Consider the following 22,758-nt stretch of genomic DNA (forward strand, 5'->3'; position numbering starts at 1 on the left):
AAAACATAAATTCACAAAAGACATCAATTTTATTAGTTTGATGTAATCCAAATCTTTAGAATCCATAGCCTACGTTGTTTACAAGAAAAAAAATCCTAATTCAACCTTTTATCCAGTCGTGATCTTCGCCTCCATTCTCAGCAGCAACCGTACACGTCAAATCCCGCGCTGGTGATGAATTCAAATTCAAAAATCGCGCCCTTGAGAAGCGATACGTCGTGTTTTACGGCAGAGATATCAAATGGTCATTGGCTCTTCCCTGCCTCATCACAGATTGAGACATGAAGGACTCTGTGACGGTTGGTTTAGTTCTTTTGAAATAGTGCGAAGCTGCGAACTGAAGCCGGATGAACATTTTCATTGATTATTAATTTAAATTCTGCTCTGTACTTCATACAAAACTATTACAATGTTGCCAGAGAGGACTGCGACTGCAAAGCATCTTCATGTGAACGGCTTTTGGTAGCGGTTTTGACATTTTCGCAATAAATATATTATTGTGATTATACTTGTCTGTTAGTCACGTTTTTCTTCATAATTGTAACGTTAGTTTACGTAGTTTTAACGAATTGTTAGGGGTAGGTTTAGGGGTAGGAGTAGGATTGGTGGCTCAAAATATATTTTAATGCCATATTGTTAATACAACTGCCATTTCCCAACACATCTGTCCATTATGTTTTATCCTTTTTTTATATTCTGTATAAAATACACTGTAAAAAAATGTCTTGTCAAATTAACAGTAACTTACTGGCAACAATTATCCAGTACTTGCTGTATTTCATTCAACAATAAAATTACTTTAACACTAACTACAGTACTGTTAAGCATACTGTAAAATCAAATAACATTATTTTACTGTAATTTCTTACCATATTAAAGTACAGTATTACACTGTTAATTTTTAATAATACTGTATAGTATTATACAGTTATGAAATGTTATTGTATTTATTTGGTGCTACTGTGTAACCTGTAGAATATGTAGAAAATCCGTAGAAATAGAGTATTATTTAACAGTTAAAATAATATTTCTATGGATTTTCTACATATTCTACATGTTTGCACAGTAGCACTATAGGAAATAGAAAAAAGAACAAATGAAGCTTTAACTGCTCAAGGTTTATTGTGTATTTTCAAATTACATTTACATATATACATTTAAATACATGAATAAAATTAAATACATGAATAATAATAATGTAATATAATACAATTTAAATCATGCATGAAAATCATGAACAATCATGAGTTTCAATTCATGCAAAAATGATTATGAACAGGTAAAATAGAAAAGATTAAAGGGGCGCTATCTGATCAATCTATTAGAAAGGGGGGGGCTTAAACTAGATAGTCTATTGGTTTGAGATAGACTGTCTAACTGGTCAGATGGTCTGTTGCTGATTTTAAAGGGTTTTGGGCTCCTTTATAACTAGAGGACCAGATTTGCAGGGCTGGGAGAAATGTATAAACTAGCTTTGACGAGTAAACCACCAATCCAGATGAGTATTACAAAATGACAAGTTGCACTCAAAAAAAAAATGCTGGGTTGTTTTAACCCAATTTTTGGGTAGAATATGGACAAAACCAAATGTTGGCTTAAAAATGCAATGTAAAAATTTAACCCAACGGCTGGGTTTGTCCATATTTGGCCCAAAGTTGGGTTAAAACAACCCAGCATTTTTTAGAGTGTGTTATCCAGTGTCCTTTAAAAAAATCTAAACACAAAACAATATCATCATGCACATGTGCCATGAAAAACTTGCATTACGGTATTAATAATCATTTATATGCAGACTTAATGTTCTAACATTTGCAATAGGAAGTTCTCTATCCAAGCTTTTATGCAACTGAACCAGAACAATTCTTAACAACTTGCAGATAGGCAATTATCTGTTCAAAATTCACAGATAGCAAATAATCTGTTTAAAATGTTCTCAGTGGGTCAGTATTTGGCCAAGGTATAGTAGTAGTAGTTGGATAAATAGAATAATTAAATTAGATTAGATTTACAATTCATCGGTCGTCAAGATGGATGGGGTCTTCTTAATATGCACAGCTCACACCTGTGGAAAAGGAGAACAGACGAGACGTTTTTACAGTAAAAGCGTTTTTGTTGTTGTTGTTTTTTTTTTAGCTAAACAGCAAAAACAGACAAAATGATGTCTAAAGTGTAGTTCACTTAATACTATCTTGTTTGTTGGACTGTTTAAAATCAATTCATTTACGGTCACGTGAAAACGTCAATCTTGCTTGTGTGATACTAAGTTACATCGTATGACAAAAGAAGCTTGACAGGGCGTCTTTCCCTTCAAATAAGTAACGTTACATGTCAGTTTACACATAGTTATAAAAACAATTACGATATCAGACCATACTGTAAATGTCACACATAGCTTTGTATTTGGACAAAACTGCACTTTTTGGGCGCTGCGGTAGAGACTGTCACTGAGGTAAACATTAACGTTAACTTAAATAGCAGATTGCCAGGTCAGGATTTACACAAAAATAAGCGTGAAAAAATCAATAAGAGGAATCGAAACTTTAATTTTATAACAACAGGCTAATCCGAATCCTAACCTTGGATATCAGATTTAAGGATACATTTATCGATTTTCAATTCCCAACCCTATAAAGTTATAAAATAATGAACGTGCAGGCGTTTCCACCGACATAACGTGGTAAATAACAAAACTGATTAGACCATTTTGACCTTATAAGAGGCTATATATGATATACATGTTAATAAAATCACATTTAATCAAGTAACTTCATATAGTTCATGCCGCGGCCAGTTCTAACCTTAATCCGTTAATGTAAGTAACTGATATGGTTTGCATAAAATATAAAATTACTAACCAGATATATCATATGTAGGCTATGGCGAAAACATTGCAGACGACAGCGGCGCGATGCATGGCCTGCGCGCTCTCACAGAGGGAATAAGGGAACTGAAGAGTTCTTCATAAAATGGCAGCTTGTTGTGGTTATTTTTCGCAGTCATTTCGTACTTATGTATTTAAATTGACAGTAACATGTCCCTAGGTTACATTGAAGAGTGTCAAATTGTACATCTTATAGTAAAATGTCTAGAATAGATTAAATTGAATACAGAAATTGTGGTCAGCTATTCTATATAACTTTAAAGTTATAGCAAGAATCCATAATAATTATTACTTACCAGATGAAGAAGTTCCTGGTCGGCAGAAAAGACAGCGGCACCACTGACACGACAAACTCTTTCAAAATTCAAATGCGCTCTCATGCACACTGAATTAAGGCTGTTAATGGTCACTGGCCCAGTGCTACATTTCTTTTTTTTTTAATGTAAGAATAATAACATTAGAGGTCTAGCAATTTTACCCGTGGAACTGTGTGTCGAGTTTTTCGCGGTCAGTTTGCACTGCTGTATTTAGATTAACAGTAACTGATAATTTCCCAGAATGCATTGAAATTCTACAGTAACATACTGTCAACTGTGTGCACAGTACATAATTGTTGAAAAAACAAAATAATACTGTGAAAACAACTAAATTCTACTGTAACTTACTGTACATAGATTATACAGTAAGAAACTGTTGACAAAAACTGTATAATCCTGTGAAAACAACAGAAATCGTTTACAGTGTAGTTATGTTTAGGTTTGGGATTAGGGTTATGGGATCTTACATAAAATGGTAAAAAGGGATATATACAGATATCTTTATGACATAGAATATACGTAAATACTTAACGTTTTGTAGCTGTAAAAACATAATAATGTTACTTTTAAATGTTGCAAATACGTATATATTATACATTTCAGCATCTATCCAAACGTACAAAAAAGTATGTTTTCTATCTTTGCAAAAAACTTAAAATACCTACGTATTAACAATGAGACCAGGCTGCTAAAATCATATTGAATTTCGTTGACTAAAACTAGACTAAAACAATTCAGATGACTAAAATATGACAAACTAAATGGCATTTTAGTCAAAAGACTAAAACTAAATCAAAATTTGTTGTCAAAATGAACACTGCTTTAGTTTGAAAATTACTTCAATTATCTTTTTAACTGTTGACTGGTTTCAATCTTATTTATGGAACAGAACGTTTTTGTTCAGGATAGGTCATTTCTTCTGTTCTGTCGCTCACCTCCACAGGGATCGATCTCGGCGCCCTCCCTTTACTCGTTCTACATGCTACCATTGGGTTCTATATTTTAATAAGACATGGTGTTGCCTTCCATTCTTATGCTGAAGACACCACAATATATATACACCTATTGAGAGAAATGATCCGTCTGCTTCCATTTCTCTTTTATTATGCTAAGATGAGGTTACATCTTGGCTTGCAAAAAAATTGTGTCTTTAAATGAACACAAAACTGAGGTGATAGTTTTCCCCACTGATAATTTTAAGACCACCAGCATCGCTTTGAGGAGCCTCTCTGCATTCAGATCTATGCGGGATTAGGTGTGCTTTTAGATGGGCCTTCAAAAAGTGATAAATATCTTCCGTAACTGCATCTAGTTTATCAACTGCATCTAGTTTTTATTTGAGAAGTTGCACAGATACTTGAACATTGGTAGCTGTATTTGTAAGCGCTCAGACCAGTTTACCTAAAACACCTTCCAGCCATCCTGCATTGAAATGTAAATGAGTGTGGGGGGATGTGGAATCAGGGGCGTAGCAATCATTTCAAAAGTGAGGTGGACAGAATGTCAAGCATTTTACATGGTTCATGTTTACATGAAAGACTAAGACTTGTGTATGTGTTTAGTTACTTCTTAATTTTTCAGTTTTTTTTTAGATTCAGAATATGTTTCAGTGTGAAATACGGTAGAAATATCTTATTCATTTTTGTGTTGATAAGTTTTGAACTTAAATAACAGTCTTGGAAATAATATGTAAGCATGTGCCTGTACAGTAAATCAAGTTTTGTTTGCCAGAAATCAATTCATGTAAATCGAAAGATCTTAGTTTAGCCAAGACTGATCGTGTGATCACTAAGTGAAGAGTTTTGAGAAGTTGTTCAATGTTGTATTATGTTCAGAGTTTTAGCAGTGTTGTGTCGAAGTGAAATATGTAGTTTGAAAGATGTAGTCACTGAATGCATTAATACAACTCTAAAAAGAAAAACAACAACAAAAAAGCAACCTGTAATAGCAGCTGCAAATGGGGCCTTATTTATCACTCAGAAAGAATTAGTGTTAAACACATTTACACAAACTCTAGACACAGAAGGATCATATGTTCCCCACATCACACCAGGATATTTCACTCAAAATTGTGAAATATTTCACTCATTAAGTGTTTGATTTACTCATTCAACTGATGTTCAAAACAACTGTGTAGTTGCAGTGCTGCAAAAAAATGCAGACATGTTTCTTTATAAAATAGCAGACACAATACCACTGATATTGAAAAAAAAAGATCTAAATCAACTTCTAGGTTTGGGTGAAGTGAGAGGGTCACAGAGACAGAACTAAAAACCTAATTTGTCAAATAAACTCTAAAAATAAAAGATATTCAAGACTGTGGTATAAATAATTGGATGATCTGACCATAACTCATACTATCCTTGATTTTCTAACTTAGGACATTTCCTTTGTGTGTGATTACATCGCCCTCCCCCACACTAATTAACATATCAATGCAGTATGGCTGGAAGGTGTCTAGGTGAAGTGGCCTGAGCGCTTACAAATACAGCTACCAATGTTCAAGTATCTGTGCAACTTCTCAAATAAACTACAATAAACTAGAGAAAATGCTGGGATTTACCCTTCCAAATTTATTTTGTAATGTTTTCTTTTGTAAAAATGTATTTAAAAAATAAATAAATACAAGAATTAGACTATCTACTGTTAACTGCAGTTTGTTACATTATCCATGTTTACAATACTGCACAAAATTATTCCTAATTTTCCCCTTTTGTATAGATTAAATTGGTGATTAAACTGAGACTAACACAAACACTTGTGGAGGTGTTTAGTTAAATATAATTGTTTTTTTTGTTTTGTTTTTAATTCAGATTATATTTCAAAATGGTATTACTGTATAAATATTGCAAATTTTGGTCTTATTCATGTTGTGTTAGGTTTTGAACATCAGTTTTGATTGGAGAATGTAAAGATGTGCAATTTGGTCTTTAAAGAACATAAAGTTCTGTTGGTGTTTGTGTTAAGTGTGAAATACATTCATGTAAATTGAAAGACGCCATTGAATAAAAAAATTCCAAAGCAAAATTAAATGATCCACAGTTTGTCACATAAGCCCATTTCACTCCGAGATTCTAGAAAATATACTGATAATTTGTCCCTTGATCTTTTGATTTCTGTTCATCGACAGTACCAGGGATTACAGTATTGTAAACATGGATAATGTAACAAACTGCAGTTAACAGTAGTTTACTTCTTGTTTTTATTTATTTATTAAATACATTTTTACAAAAGAATATGTTACAAAATAAATTTGGAAGGGTAAATCCCAACGTTTTCTCTAGTTTATTGTAGTTTATTTGAGAAGTTGCACAGATTCTTGAACATTGGTAGCTGTATTATACACTCAGGCCACTTCACCTAGACACCTTGACACCTAGACACTAGACCAAGCCATCCTGCATTGAAATGTAAATTAGTGTGGGGGAGGGCGGTGTAATCACACACAAAGGAAATGTCCTAAGTTAGAAAATCAAGGATAGTATGAGTTATGGTCAGATCATCCAATTATTTATACCACAGTCTTGAATATCTTTTATTTTTAGAGTTTATTTGACAAATTAGGTTTTTAGTTCTGTCTCTGTGACCCTCTCACTTCACCCAAACCTAGAAGTTGATTTAGATCTTTTTTTTTCAATATCAGTGGTATTGTGTCTGCTATTTTATAAAGAAACATGTCTGCATTTTTTTGCAGCACTGTAACTACACAGTTGTTTTGAACATCAGTTGAATGAGTAAATCAAACACTTAATGAGTGAAATATTTCACAATTTTGAGTGAAATATCCTGGTGTGATGTGGGGAACATATGATCCTTCTGTGTCTAGAGTTTGTGTAAATGTGTTTAACACTAATTCTTTCTGAGTGATAAATAAGGCCCCATTTGCAGCTGCTATTACAGGTTGCTTTTTTGTTGTTGTTTTTCTTTTTAGAGTTGTATTAATGCATTCAGTGACTACATATTCCAAACTACATATTTCACTTTGACACAACACTGCTAAAACTCTGAACATAATACAACATTGAACAACTTCTCAAAACTCTTCACTCACTTAAAAATTAAGAATTAACTAAACACGAAAACAAGTCTAAGTCTTCCATATAAACATGAACCAACGAATTCTGAACAGCAAAAAATAGTGCATATTGCTGCCTGTTGTGTGTGTGTGTTTATTCAACGCATTCTCATCCTTTAACGTCATATAGAACGCTATATGCAAAAACGGCGCTATACTACGCACATGGCACCTGTTATCATTAATACAACACGTGCTGTGAGAGCTAAGTTTAGGTGTGGGGTAGGGTCTGCGTATCATATTTACGCTAAAGGATTTATGACGACTTGGGTTCGCGTGTTATATTAATGATAAAGGGTGCCATGTGCGTAGTATAGCGCCGTTTTTGCATATAGCGTTCTATGACGTTAAAGGATGAGAACGGTCTGGTTTATTATATGTATGAATGATGTGTTTTGGTAGTTTTAATGCGTTTTGAATGTGAAATGTACTGCAGTGAAGCTGAAGTGAAGAGCTTAAAAAAGTGATAAGTATTTAGAAATAAATACATTCTAATTTAATTTAATTTAATGGGAATATAACATTCTAATGTTGTGGGTTAACAGATTATGATTGGGTTACAAGCATCACCTGATGTCAGTCAGGATAAAAATGTAATGATAAAAAATAAACAAATCTGGGTAATTTAAGCCCTAAGGGAAACAAGGTTGTTGTTTTTTTTTACTGATATTGGCCAATATGAGGGACCACAACCCATAAGATTGGTCTTTCATTACAGAAAAGAGGCTCTCCAGTTTGATGGTAAAGGGAACAATGTGTAATTGCTGCTAATATACTGTTATATACTGCTGCTAATATGCTAATATCAAATAATGTTATATCTTTTTATAATTGTATTATGAAATATATGCCTTGTTAAAAAGAATTGAAACATGTTCATAATTGAAACCAAAAGGAGAATTATAAGCATTCCCCAGACTTACTGCTGCCATTGCATTTTATTTATCTAGAGTCTAGATCACGACAGTTTAGCTTGTGTGGAGACCTGCAATTATACCTTAAAGAGATATTTCTGCTTGATTTTATTGAGTTGATAAACTAGATGCAGTTACGGAAGATATTTATCACGTTTTGAAGGCCCATCTAAAAGCACACCTAATCCCGCATAGATCTGAATGCAGAGAAGCTCCTCAAAGCGATGCTGGTGGTCTTAAAATTATCAGTGGGGAAAACTATCACCTCAGTTTTGTGTTCATTTAAAGACACAATTTTTTTGCAAGCAAAGATGTAACCTCATCTTAGCATAATAAAAGAGAAATGGAAGCAGACGGATCATTTCTCTTAATAGGTGTATATATATTGTGGTGTCTTCAGCATAAGAATGGAAGGCAACACCATGTCTTATTAAAATATAGAACCCAATGGTAGCATGTAGAACGAGTAAAGGGAGGGCGCCGAGATCGATCCCTGTGGAGGTGAGCGACAGAACAGAAGAAATGACCTATCCTGAACAAAAACTTTCTGTTCCATAAATAAGATTGAAACCAGTTAACTGTTAAAAAGATAATTGAAGTAATTTTCAAACTAAAGTAATATACACTGTAAAAAAAAAAAAATCATGATTTGTTATCATAACGTTGTTTCTTCTGTCAAATCAACTTAGATAATGTATGTGGTTCAGATGACATAATATTTTGAGTTTCTGATTATAAAATCAATCTCCTTCATTGTATTAAGTCAATTTTTCAATTTCAATGAACGTAAAGTTTCAAGGCAACCAGGTAACTTCATTTTTTAAGTTAAACCAACAATAATTGTTTTACAGTGCACACATATCAGTCAAAACTGCTTGTAAAATGTAAAATATAGTCAAATACAACTATTTGTATATTTGTCAAATACAACTTATCAGTAGGCAATAAGCTTAAATGCGATATGTGGACCAATCATATACTGTAAGTATAAAGCCACAACAGAGAATTAATTTTTTAAAGCAATAACTTTCCTGTATTGTCCACAACATAAAGCTTCTGATGTTTTATAGGAATTTCATCGAAAGTGTTATGATATTCTGTATTATTTGTTAGTATGGAATTGCTACTGAGGTACAGACAAAATTATTAAGAAAAGTAACAATGGCAAGTAAATTGTTAGGGACTGCTATAACCAAGCATAGACAGTATCTATGAAGAGAGAGCGTTAAATAAGAAAAAAATAATATTATGAATGATAAGAGGCGTCTTCTCGCCTCTGCTTTCGAACTGTTGCCGCTGGGCACTTCATAATAACTGCATGCTATTAATCATTAGTTAATCATTAGTAAATAGTTTATCTGTAATTTATAAAGCATTAATAGACATTAATAAGAAGTTTATAAATACAGCTATAAATGCTCTATTCTTGTGTAAATGCTTTATTCTTTATTTAGAAGCATAATATTGTGTTTAATCATTGTATTTTCATACTTTATTAATGATCAATTTATAATTTCCTAATGAAGAATAACATTATTTACAAACCAGTTATTTAGGAGTTGTCAGTGATTCATGAGATCACTTAAGTGTATTTAAATGTAGTAAATGCAAGAAGTTAAGCATTTAGTAGTGGTCAGTTAACTTTTTTTGGCAGCTCATCTAAAGTGAGGAATAGTTATATCTTGTAAAGCATTCATAAATTAGATTTAAAGGCTCAGTTCTCTTCTAAACAGAAAAAGGAAACAAACACAACACTTTGAACATAAAAGAACATACAAATATTTAACTGAGCCTTTGAAATCTCTTTTATAAATGCGTTACAAGGCATAACAGGTCCTCACTTTAGATGAGCTCACAAAATAGTAAACTGACCACTACTAAATGGTTGATAACTACCTGAATTAACCTTGGATTACAGTAGAAATACATGTTAAAAATGTATTAACACACTAAGTAACTATTACTATATGTCTGAATAATAAGATGCATGAATGCACATTGAAATAGTTTATTAATCATTTACTCACTTTCTAAGTGATCTTATAAACCACTGACAACTCCTAAATAACTTTATATTGGTTTATTATTATGGTTTATAATGCTATACTTTATTTAGAAATCATAAATTGTTCATTAATAAAGCATGGAATTAAAATGATTAAAACACATTATAGATATGCTTTTAAACCAATAATCAGCAATTTATAAAGACAGCTATAAAGCTATAAATTCTTTAATATTGTTTTAAAAGCATATCTATAATGTGTTTTAATAATTGTATTTTCATTAGTTAAGCATTTACTATTGCTTAACTAATGATTACTAGTGTGGGGTTATTAAATTTACTGAAAGTACCTTAACTAAGCAGCTCTACAGTCTCAGAGGCTTTGGGACAGCCAGCCATTCAGACAATAGAGAAGTGTGAACGACGTGTGTTAATGGGCCACTGCAGTTCCTGCTCCAGCCTACAGGAGCGCTGCTGAGTATGGGCTTAAACACACACACGTGTGTTAGTCCCCACTTGGTCAAAAGTTAAAAAAATTCACCAGAGCGTTTTTTAGTTGATTTTAACATGTTTTAAGGCATAGCTAACAGGGGACTTGAAAAATGTCCCCACTTCCCTCGGCGGTCCCCTGTTAGTGAGTGTGTAACGACACCAAAGTCCCCTCTTAGATAGGTAGACAAGTACACACACACACACACACACACACACACACACACACACACACACACAGACAGATGAGAAAATCATTCATTAATATGGTCACTTTCGCTGAAGAAAACTATAAATAAATAAAAAGTCATTTCTTTAGCACATACTGTACAGTATTCAAAACGAAGTCAGCAAAAATGCAGGCTTAAAGTCTGTAACGTCATTTTCCCTTTACCAGTGTTAAGATTGTACCCGAATTACCACATGTTCAACTTCATTAAGCCTTAAGACTTAATGAAGCCAACTCATGAAACAAAGGCCATAAAAACTCCCTAAATAGTGTTATCTGTGCTTGTGTCTTCAGTTGCGCTTTTATTTACTGATCCTTAATAGCAAGCATTGCATTAATTTGTTTTTGCATGTCTCGTAGTTAACACACTCGTGCAAAAGAAAACGTTGACACAGCATCTCATGAGGCATTAGTTCAATATGAGCAGACATGATTTATGAATAGGTTTAACACAGTAATTAGCTTGCTGTTTTGTGTATCTAAGGGGAACCGGCCTGCCGTGGCCACAGCTTAATTCACGATGTGGAGGACTGCTATGGGAAGTCTGATCTGTGATTCAACATTTCTCAGTAACATTTCTCATACTGTATGCTTCAGGGAAATGAAATATTTGAAGATTAAAATGAGGTAACACTTTATTTTGGTCCACTTTAGACATTCTAACTATACATGTAGGCCTAAGTACGTTTTATACTATGGAGGACCAAACCTCTAAAAATGTTAAATAAATAAATAAACAAGCAAACAAACAAACAAACAAACAAATAAATAAATATGCAAATAAATGTACACTTATTACATTTATCCCCATATTTATTTATTTTTAAATTTTATATTAAACTACGTCAACTAACTCTCATTAGAGTATTAGTAAACTGTCTCAGCTTAATATCTGCTAACTCTTTATTTTGATGCCCATCCAACAGACATTCTGACTAAGTAACTTTGCAACTACGTCAACTTATTTACTACCCAACCCAAGTGAAAAAGGTATACTTTACTGTATTTGAAATATGTTCATTTTTTCAACATTGCAAATATTCTAACAGAAATTGTACCATCTTTAAATATATTAAAAGTAGCCTATATTAGCAGCATCATGCTTTTACGTATTTTCACAATACAACTTTTAACACACTTTAAAATAATATGTAGGCCTACTTTAGTATATTTTCTAGAATCATGCAACTTATTGGAGACGATACTAATATCCTGAATGCCCACTTTAAATGATTGCCATGAGGAAGGAGGTATAGGGTCTTGATGTGCAGGTCTAATCGACTGAAAAATTCCTTTGTTCCTACTGCAATCAAAGCATTAAATAGAGATAAAACACTGTGAACTGCCATTGTGTCTATATTATATTAAATGAATGGCGGTTGGAGCAGGCTTCACTCAATAGTTTGAACTTATTTTAAGAGTGCTGGCCTAATAATTAGAGTACATACACTCTAAAAAATGCTGGGTTGTTTTAACCCAATTTTGGGTCAAATATGGACAAACCCGAAATGTTGGGTTAAAAATGTAATGTAAAAATTTAACCCAACGGCTGGGTTAGTCCATATTTGACCCAAAGTTGGGTTAAAACAACCCAGCATTTTTTAGAGTGTATATGGAAGAAAGAGGCCGCACTTTGCATAAACAGTTAATTTTACACAAACGCGTTTCGGCGCGTGCCTTCTTCAGTGTGCAAAGATTCAATCTTATATACCCACACCAGTTGACACACCCATAATCACATCAACCAATGATTTTAAAATGATGCACATGTTACCAATGTTTCAATGAGTCCATTAATGAAAGACAAAGACTCATATTTCGATACAACATATAATACAATACTAATAATATGTTTACAGGAAACAGCTTAGAGTCAGGTCCTCATTCATTCCATTGGGAATACATGTGTTAAAATTAAAAATGTACCAAGCCTCCCTTTGGAGGAGGCGGTTCTCACGGTCTCCCCCTCTTGAAGACCGACCAGGAGTGTGTTGGTCATTTTAGATCAAATTCCAATTGGATACAAAGATAATCGGATTTGGACTGACAGTGTGAATGTAGTCATAGTTAATACGTTAACATTTTAGCCATAGTAAATGTACACGTGTGCTGGCTGATGAGCTGATGCTCTGCCTCTCTCACCACAAACGCCTTCTTCTTGTTCTGAACTCACAAAAATATTCAAGGGGTTCAACGCACTGGTTGAATGAGGTTGGTCTGCAGATCACAGTGTGGTAAAACAAAGGGCAAAACAAATAGAGAGCTACTGTGAAGAAAATACCAAGCCTTCTTATCCTCCAAGCACTGAGGGTGCTTCTCAATATCCCTCCTCGTCTCCTCGCTCCTCCGTCCTCCCTCCTATGACCCGGAAAGCGATCGAGCTCAGCCATCTTGAAGGACATCTCAATTCTCTAATTGCACCGTGAGGAGTCGAGGATCGAGGAGATAGGAGGCTTCCTGAGGAGTCATAAGCGAGGATACACAGATGCATCCTACGCGGAACTGTTATATTCACTAAACGTGACGCACGTGTCAATTCTCCTCCCCCTTCACATCGGTCACGTCACAATCATTTTTAATTTATACTTTACCTTTGCAGTTTTTATAAACCACACATCTCAGATATTTCAACAGTATAGCCTATCTTTATTATTATTTATTATGAATTTATTAAATAACCAAACTTCAGCATCATAAGGGGCCAAGGGCAGATCCTTTTAGCGCTGCTGGTCGACACTGTGGAGTGACGCTCGAGTGATCAAGTATTCCAATGTATATAAAAAAGCTTTTATTCGATTCCTCGGTCCTCCTTTCCTTTCCTCGCTTCCTTCCCTCGCGTCCTACAGGGGGTGGAGCTGAGACGCAAGGAAAGGAAGCAAGGAAAGGAAACGAGGATGCACAAATAAGAAATGAGAAGCACCCTGAGTGTTGATCAGGCACACTTGCTGCCACTAACTCATACAGCTGAGACATGGGGGGAGGGGCCACTACCTGAGAAAGAAAAGGAACACACCCCAAACCAAACACATGACCCTTAAAGTCATAACAAGGAGTGACAACCGTATTCAGCTGTGGTCCATTGGTACCAGAGCAGAGCAGAACAGCTGAACTATATTTTTAAAGGACAACCAACTTTTTTTTTTATAAAATTCACTTTACATTTGTAACCCCTTTGGTCCTACCTGCCCCGCGGGCCTGTGGGGGCCTCAAACCTATGGCGTCATATGTGTGCCTCAATCCTTCCTGAGTGAGTAATTACGTTTTGAGCACAGAGAACTACAGCATATTTTGCAAGCACAGTGCATTATATTTTGAACAGAAATTAATAATGAGCAAAGAAAAAACAATTCCGTGCTCAATAAATGTATTTGCTATTATCCATATTAACGTGCAATAATAACCCCTCTCACACAGTTTACAGATGCTCTCTCAAATAACAAGGCACTTTTAAGTTAATAATAATAATAAAAAAAAATACTTACCAAAATGTGTTTTAATCCATTAGTCTTGCTGTAGTAAGGTATTTATTTATTTATTTTTCATAAGCTTTGCGGGATGCTGTTTTTTTTTTTAAATAATTTATTTATTTATTATTATTATTAAACAATCAAAATCAGGCATTACAAATTCATATTAACAATACATAACTTCAATATCAAAACAATTTAAGATTTTTGTAAACACAATAAATAAATAAATAAATACGTAAATAAATAAATAGAACATAAAATATCACAGAGGTCTAATCAGTTATTAAATTGAGTATAATTTTGAAAACCTCCAAGGCTTGTCCTGTTTTTATATTTTTCAAAGCTTTCTTATACTGTAGGTAGAGAGTTAACTCTGCCATAAAAACCAAAAGCAAAGGTCTTACCTTCATAAATCTACACTTATGTACAAACTGCTTAGCTAAAATAATTAGACTGTTATACATCCAGTCAATTTTTTATCCTTCAATACAACCCCATATCTAATCTAACAAAACTCTAACACTGGCGCTTGAGAGTCCCTTTAAAATATCCACTTTTGGACCAAACCCCAAAAGGATTTTATATAATTACATATCAAAAAACAAATGTTCTAAAGTCTCCATCTCCAAATCACAGAAGGTATAATTATTCTGAGCAATATTAAACATTTGTTTCAGAAACACATTACATGGATAAATATCATTTAAAATGAGTTCATTTTAAAATTAGTTAATTTAGCTTTTGGTGGGATAGGAAGAGTGAGGTATCTGGTTCTCAATATACTTATAATTTCTTTAGAATGATCTTTTAGTATATATATATATATATATATATATATATATATATATTTCATTTTAATGGTAAAGGGAAAAGTTCGAAGGTAAGGACACCCCTTACAATTTTATTTGCACATGTTCTCTCCTTAAAGTCCAGTTTGCCTATATAAAGTGGGTTGCTGTAGTAGTTCGACCAGACGGGCTTTGGTTCTACTAGCGATTTGATTGGAGACAAACAGCCAATCACAATTGACCTTTAATTTTCCGATTGGTTGATTTTGTGGCACACTTGTAACACTGTTCCAAGTTGAGCGAGCGTGTGTTAAGAGTTGAGCGCGTACAGAATCAAAGGAGCATTTCACCCATTTCAACATGAATCTTTATTGAAAGCGGATCATATACATATAGTTGAAATATAGAATAATTTTTAAATTTGGTGCACTCTTGACCTCAAAAAGGCAGAAAATAACTGAGGGGCGCATTTGTAGCTGTAAGACAACAACTCCCACAACAGCCACGAACATCGGATTCGAGCAGCAGAATTTCAAAATATAAGCTTCCATATCATGTTTAGTTTCTTCCATCATAGTCATAACTTTGTTTCTCAATGGCGCTTGTTAGCTTAGCTTCCAAACAAGATGGCTGATATTGATTTCAGTATCTGCAAGTGAAGTCCCACCCACTGATCAAATGAATGAATCTACTACAGTAAAATGAACACCCATGACTGTAAACTATGCTTTTACTATCTAGTAATTGCTGACACTATTACTCCAACTCTGAACAAACTCTCTGCTCCTCACCACGGTGCGTCTCAGGTGCTGTGGTAATCACTCTGCCCAAGTAGCAGTGCTTCGCCTTCTGAGAATATAGTTCCCAAAATTTATATGCCTAAAAGAGGGCTGTGTCTCATATGACCTTGTTATTTGTACACTCTGTGGCTACACAAATCTATACAAACTATATTTATATAGTTTGCCGTAGTGTGTCAGTAGGAAATACCAATTTACATTTCCAAATATTGCTTTTGCCATTAATCATCCAGTGAGAGTTTTATATGCACAAGGAGTCTGAAATTTTTTTTTGTATCCACACAAAGATCTGATCTCACCATCATCAAGTCCATCTGTGATAACATGAGGACAAAAACTGAAACAGACTAAATTCAGAAGAACTGCAGCAAGATGTCCAAGACGTTTGAAGAAACCAACCTGCAAAGCTACCTGAAAAACGTCTCAGTTACGCATGTAACCCTCGTTCCCTTGGTAGGTAACGGAGACGTTCCATCTGATAACGATAAATGCGGTTTTGCTTAGAAAGCCTGTCGACTTTGAGTATACAAAACGAGCCAATGGGGAAGAAAATGCCATGATTCTGCGGTATTTGCACAGCGTATCTCCGCCTTACCTCTTGGGTATAGGACGCCTGTTATGGTAAGGGTGTCGGATGAACCCAGAAGCAGACGGTGTGCAATCACAAATAGTTTATTGTGGACAAAAAGGGGAAAACAAAGCCCACGAGGGGGCAAAACAAGACTCTGACAAGGTGACTGACTAGACAAGGTACTGACAAAATTCTACTAGATAAACGACTGACACGAGCAATAGATAAACAGGACAAACACTCTTGACAGGTACTCACAAACTTGGCACGGATAACATTTGGCAACATATGGCAATGAACCGACACAGGACAGCAAACACAAGGGGATTAAATAGGGAACACTAATGACGAGGACAGGTGAGACTGACTAGACAATAATGACGAGACGAGGATAACAAGGGGGCGGAGTAAAGAAACGAGACAACACAAGCACATGGCCCAAACAGGCCATGCGCTTGCACACAAAACATGATTCTGTCATGATCCTGCCTCACGACTAGAGAAAATCAAAGACAAGAAGGCAGAATCATGACACGCCTGCAACATGCAGATATGTTTCTTCTCTGAACTAAGACGATCCCCACGGTAAGAGGCCCAGCGGAAAGCGCGGAAATGAGTCGATTGCAACTAGAAATGCACGGGCAAGCCGTCTTTAAAAAGACAGCAGGCAATGTGAACTCAGCAGATCACGTCACACCAACAACGGAGAGAGGGGCTCGTCTCGTGGAGCGAAGTCGGAAATGGCTGTGGAGTGAAAAGATACCCCTGGCTCCGAAGCGAAAACATAACATGTTGCCGGCACCCTCCTTTATACCCACGAGGTAAGGCAGAGTTACGCCATGCAAATTCTGCAGACCCATGGCATTTTCTTTGCCATTGGCTCATTTTGTATACTCAAAGTCCAAAACCACATTCGTCGTCATCCAACGGATGATCGGAGTGACAATGAAAGGGAACTATGTGCAAGTGTACAGAGGACAAAAGATTTTTTTTTTTTTTTTTTGATGAAAATGCTAACATGCCCAAGACTTTTATACAGTAAACTGTATATTTATATTGGTCCAATCCCCAAGATTGATTAGTTTGGAATGTCCTGCAAAGTCATCAAACATGATGACATTATGAACTGCAAATAAAATTATTATATAAATATTATATATTATTATATAAATAGCATTGATATAATAAATAAAACAGTAATTACATCAATATGTATATTATTTACAATTTATAATGTAAATATATATCATTACATTATATATCAGTAAATATAAATCAACATGCTTGAAATCCTTTTATTTAGTGAAAACACTGTAATGTTCAAACGTAAATAAATGTGATGTACCTTCATAAATGTGTAACCCATGGTCATACATTGTAGTGGACACATATCTTAAGTGATTTATACTATACTGATGCTATACTCCATACTGATATACTGTATATGAATCCCTCTTGAAATTCACTTTTCAGGGTACTATTTGACGATTGGAACACACCCTGACTGTGTAGCAGTTGTCTAGAAAAAACACATTCTCCCCTTCACTCCTCTCCTCTCCTCTCTCACCCTATTGGTTGAATTTGATGAGATTTGAAAGTTGCCCATAGGCTGAAAGCAGAGTGGCGAGTTGTTGCTGTTGCTAGGTTCCTGTTACTAGGATGGGGTGTCGTGCCGGAAGGGGGGTGGGACACACACAATGAATTATGGATGAATGATTTTTTTCCCCTCTTTTTTGTGCAGAGTAGAGAGAGGACTCATCTGTGATGCAGATGAGAGGGGAGTAAGTGCGTGTGTGTGAGAGAGAGAGAGAGAGAGAGAGAGAGAGAGAGAGAGAGAGAGAGAGAGAGAGAGAGAGAGAGAGAGAGAGAGAGAAGGGGGGTGTCTCAAACCCTAGGGCAGGCGTTTGGCAGTGTCCTGGTTGCTGTGGTAACCAGCTGCAGAAAAATGATGTTGATTCTCATGCAAAGGCGAGGTTCAGAGTTCACTGTCTGTTATTTGTTCAGCAGGAGGACCAGGGAGTTGACCTCTTGATCTTACCTGACCTCCACTAACCTAAGAGATTAGCCACTGATGAGTGACAAGGCACTGAGAGAGGGAGAAAGGGCGTCAGATATGATAGGTCCAGAGGAAAATTGGGGAGGAATAGGGATGAAATGAGACGAAAAAACATCTGGAGTACGAAGAGAGAAGGATGTGCCTAACAGCAAATGTGAAATAGGATGAGAGAGACCCTTATTAGACCACTTTGGCTGTCAATATGAAGAGGAAAGTTACACACAGACATGTCCTCCACATTTAGCCTGAGAATCAGAGCAGCCCTTTCCAGTGTTTTATGCAACTTTGTCAGAATGCAGATATAGTTCTTGCAGCTTATTGTTTGGCACGACACATTTTGTTTTTCAGTCTTTTATTCACCTTTTTCTTGCCGTGAATCACAGTCTCATTAAAATGCGTAATCAGCTCTCCACCTCGGTCTGAACGTGCGGGTCGTCTTTACAATGGCTGCGAGCATTTTTAATAACACGTTATTGAATTTCTGCACAATGAACATAGGGAGGGATTTTGCCGTGACAAGCGCATGATATTTCATCCTTTATAAGAAAAGGAAAACACACGCATGCTTAGATACAAAGGTTTTTTTTTTGTTGTTGTTTTTTTAACTAGTGCAGCTGTTCCCCAATAAAGCATTTGAACCCTTCGTATGGAATCGGACCGACTAGCCTCCTGTGCTGAGAAGTTACAAAAGTCATAATTACCATAAACAGATGAAGGACAATATGGAGCCTGCTGTTTCAATGTCACTAACACAGAAACACATGCACACCTACACGGTGACAGCACATGGTCTCACAAAAAAAGCTTACAAAAAAAAAAAAAAGAGCTCACTCGCAACAGTAGGGGGGAGAATAAGGTCACACGCGTATTGTAAAACCTACCAATTATCTGGAATATAGCCCCAAATTGAAACAAATAGTGACACATGCCAAAAAAGCCAGCAGGAACATAATTATTGCCTAAATTACACATCAGCACCTGATTTTTGTGTACTCCTGCTGCTTATTTATACTACTGCTGCTTGTTTGGTGTTTCTGCAGAGTCACAGATCTTACCATATATGATCATTTGTTAAAGGTGCAGTGTGTAGTATTAACAGCTAGTGGTTGAAATGGGTACTGCAGTCTAAATTCTAAATATTGGAGACAGTTGTTTCCCCCACCACCTCTTCCTCTGACTCGACGCTCATGCGGGTTGCCAGATTGAGGACATGCAACAGGAATGAACGCAACTGACAATAAAAAGCGACGGGCACACACTCTGTAAGTTGATGAGTTGATTTATTCGTGTTTAATATGTCTCTGGATATGCAGAACAGATGGATGCTGAGGCTTTTTAGGTTGGGTAGAATCTGCCATCTCTAACCCAGTTCGTTTGCTTGTGTCAATGGCTGCAATAAGCAGTGTTGTTCATCGATTGACAGCCAGGGGGTGTCAAAATACTACAGAGTAAATAGGCAGTGAGTGGGACTACACAGACCAAAAACAAAAACAGACATTCTGCCAAGGAACACACATTCTGAAGTAAAATAACTGGCTGTAGCTTTGCTTTTTCTGTGAAGCGAGTATGTGAACTTAGTGTTTCCTAAATATCTGCAAGGATATTCTGATATTGTAATGCTTCAGTCATAAAATGACATACAGCACCTTTAAGTTTCAGAATTGTAAATATCCTCTTGAGCAACCCATATCATCCTTGACCTCAGACTTTCAACCACAGAATCCATATTATTTAGGTGTCTAAACGCATCAGTGACACTAATATACCATGACATTCTTGTTAGCGCCACTCTTTATCGTTGATAATTATGCGAGCACAGGGCGACGCCTCCTTGACTCAGAGCAGGAAAAGGAGGGAAAAGCCAATCTCAGTATGCAGATGGTTAAAGTCCCTGTGGAAAGGCTGGCCGATTAGATGTGTGTTGATAAACTCACTTACTCTGAGTGACAGTTTGCAATATTGGGGTCACGGAGGTGACCTCCGTCGACGACACTGATGAAAATGAGGAAAAAAGAGGAGACAAAATGCCAGAAGTGTCCCCTGATGCATGATGGGACAGAGATGAAAGCTTGTGAAATGTCAGTCAGTTTTTTTCCCCTTTCTCCTTGTTTGTGTTGTCAGCCCCTCCTTGTGCTTCCTCCATGGTTAATAACCATGTGAGAGCATGAGGTGTAATGAGAGGAGATTCTTATTCAGATCAGGAGATTTCCCTTATCCAACTCTCTCTTCCTCAACAAGCAAGTCACCTTGGGTGTAAAATCATCTGGTGTAACCAAAATGTATATAGGCTACTGTACATTTGCATGAATGCATGATTCCTATTTTAATATATTTTCAAATATTATTTATTACTGTGTTGACAAAGCAAAAATTCCAGTGCCACGTGGTCCTACAGAAATCATTCTTACTATTTCTTAGTATTTTTTTTTTCCAGGATTCTTTGTTGAATAGAAATTTTATTTGAAATACAAATATTTCGTAACATTATACATGTATTTACTGTCAATTTTCATCAATTTAATTCATTCTTGCTGTACAAAAGTATGAATTTCTTTCCCACAAACCTTTTGGAATTTGGAACTGGTTATTATGCAAATGTTATGCATGTTTTTTAATAAACCTGGCTATATAATAATATCAATAATAGCAATACAATTAATGGTAACGCTTTAGTTTAGGGTCCAATTCTCACTATTAGTTGCTTATTATCATGCATATTGCAAGGATATTGGCTGTTTATTAGTACTCATAAAGCATATTCATGCCTTATTCTGCATGACTATATTCTATATCCAGCAGTAATTAGGAGTTTATTGAGCAAAAGTAATAGTTAATAGTGAGAATTGGACCCTCAACTAAAGTGTGATTAAATTAATAATTAATTTTGCTAAGTTTATTTAGAAAAATGTTTAATAGTTCTAAAATCAACCTCATTTGTTTTGCATTACACTGTCTCTCAAAGAGTCTGTTGAGGGTATGAAATATGCTTCATAAAGAGCTCCATCCATATTCTAGCATATGAAGGCATTGGGTAAGTGGGAACACTTGTGTATGTGTGTGTGTAAACTCCTTTTCATGTCTCCTCTATTCACTAAATAAATAGTTTTCAGTGTTCTCCATTGCAGTGGAGAACATGGTGAGAGTCTCTGCCTTGTAGCACCATGTTTAAAAAGCTTGTTTGTGTTTTATGGGAGATCAAAGCGAGCAGAGGTCCTGGCCAGACATGAGACGCTACTGCTGCAATCTGCTCCCCTCTCATTACAGATGGGAGAAAACAAGCCCAGCTTCAGTCAGCCATCTCAAGGAGACCTGGATCACTTCCCACATGCTTCTTCTGGAAGTCGTCCAAGCCAAACACAACAAGGGTTCACCATTGTTTTTTAGGGGTAAAACTGGCTACCTGTGCAGACACCTATTGATGTAACAGGTCCTTTTAAAAGCAGCCCGTTTTTAGAAATGTTGCTGGTAAATCAATAAGTGCTTGCTAGATTATCTAAAGACCTTCTGATTTAATACCAGTGAATCATGTCAGATCCCTTGCACAATGCCTAAAGACATTAATTGGAAATATGCATCCTGGTCTCCAAAAAGGAAAGTCAAACAGCCCAGACGGACTCAATTTCTTCATTTCTGACAGAGCCAATTGGCTCTTTAAATATATCTTATATAGGTGGACATACTATTTAAGCTGTTTTATATGCACTCTAAAAAGGCTGGGTTGGTTTAACCCAAATTTGGGTAAAATATGGAGAAAAACCCAAACGTTGGGTTAATTAAAAAATTTAAACCAATGGCTGGGTTTGTCCGTATTTGACCCAAAGTTGGGTTAAAACAACCCAGCAATTTTTAGAGCGTGTCATTATGTGTGTCTTAATCATTTCCTCAGCAAGTTTGTATATATACCAAACCACTTAAACATGAGATTCTCTTTGCCATCATTTTTGGTCTGACTCAGCCTATTTCTTACGGGTGCAAAGACATGATTATGAGCTGGATTGAACTGAGTTTGAAGTACTATTGAAGGGAATCTCCTATTGAAAAGGGTCCTCTTAAAGAGCTGGGATACTGGGCCAGTGATTGTTAGAGGGGACTTGGGAATAATATAGAAAGATAATTGGTTTTCTAAGTGAGCTTCACTACAGGGCTCTGATTGAGTCATATAC

Source organism: Pimephales promelas, chromosome 1 (assembly GCF_988280905.1).
Source record: "Pimephales promelas chromosome 1, fPimPro1.hap1.1, whole genome shotgun sequence".
Taxonomy (NCBI): Eukaryota; Metazoa; Chordata; class Actinopteri; order Cypriniformes; family Leuciscidae; genus Pimephales; species Pimephales promelas.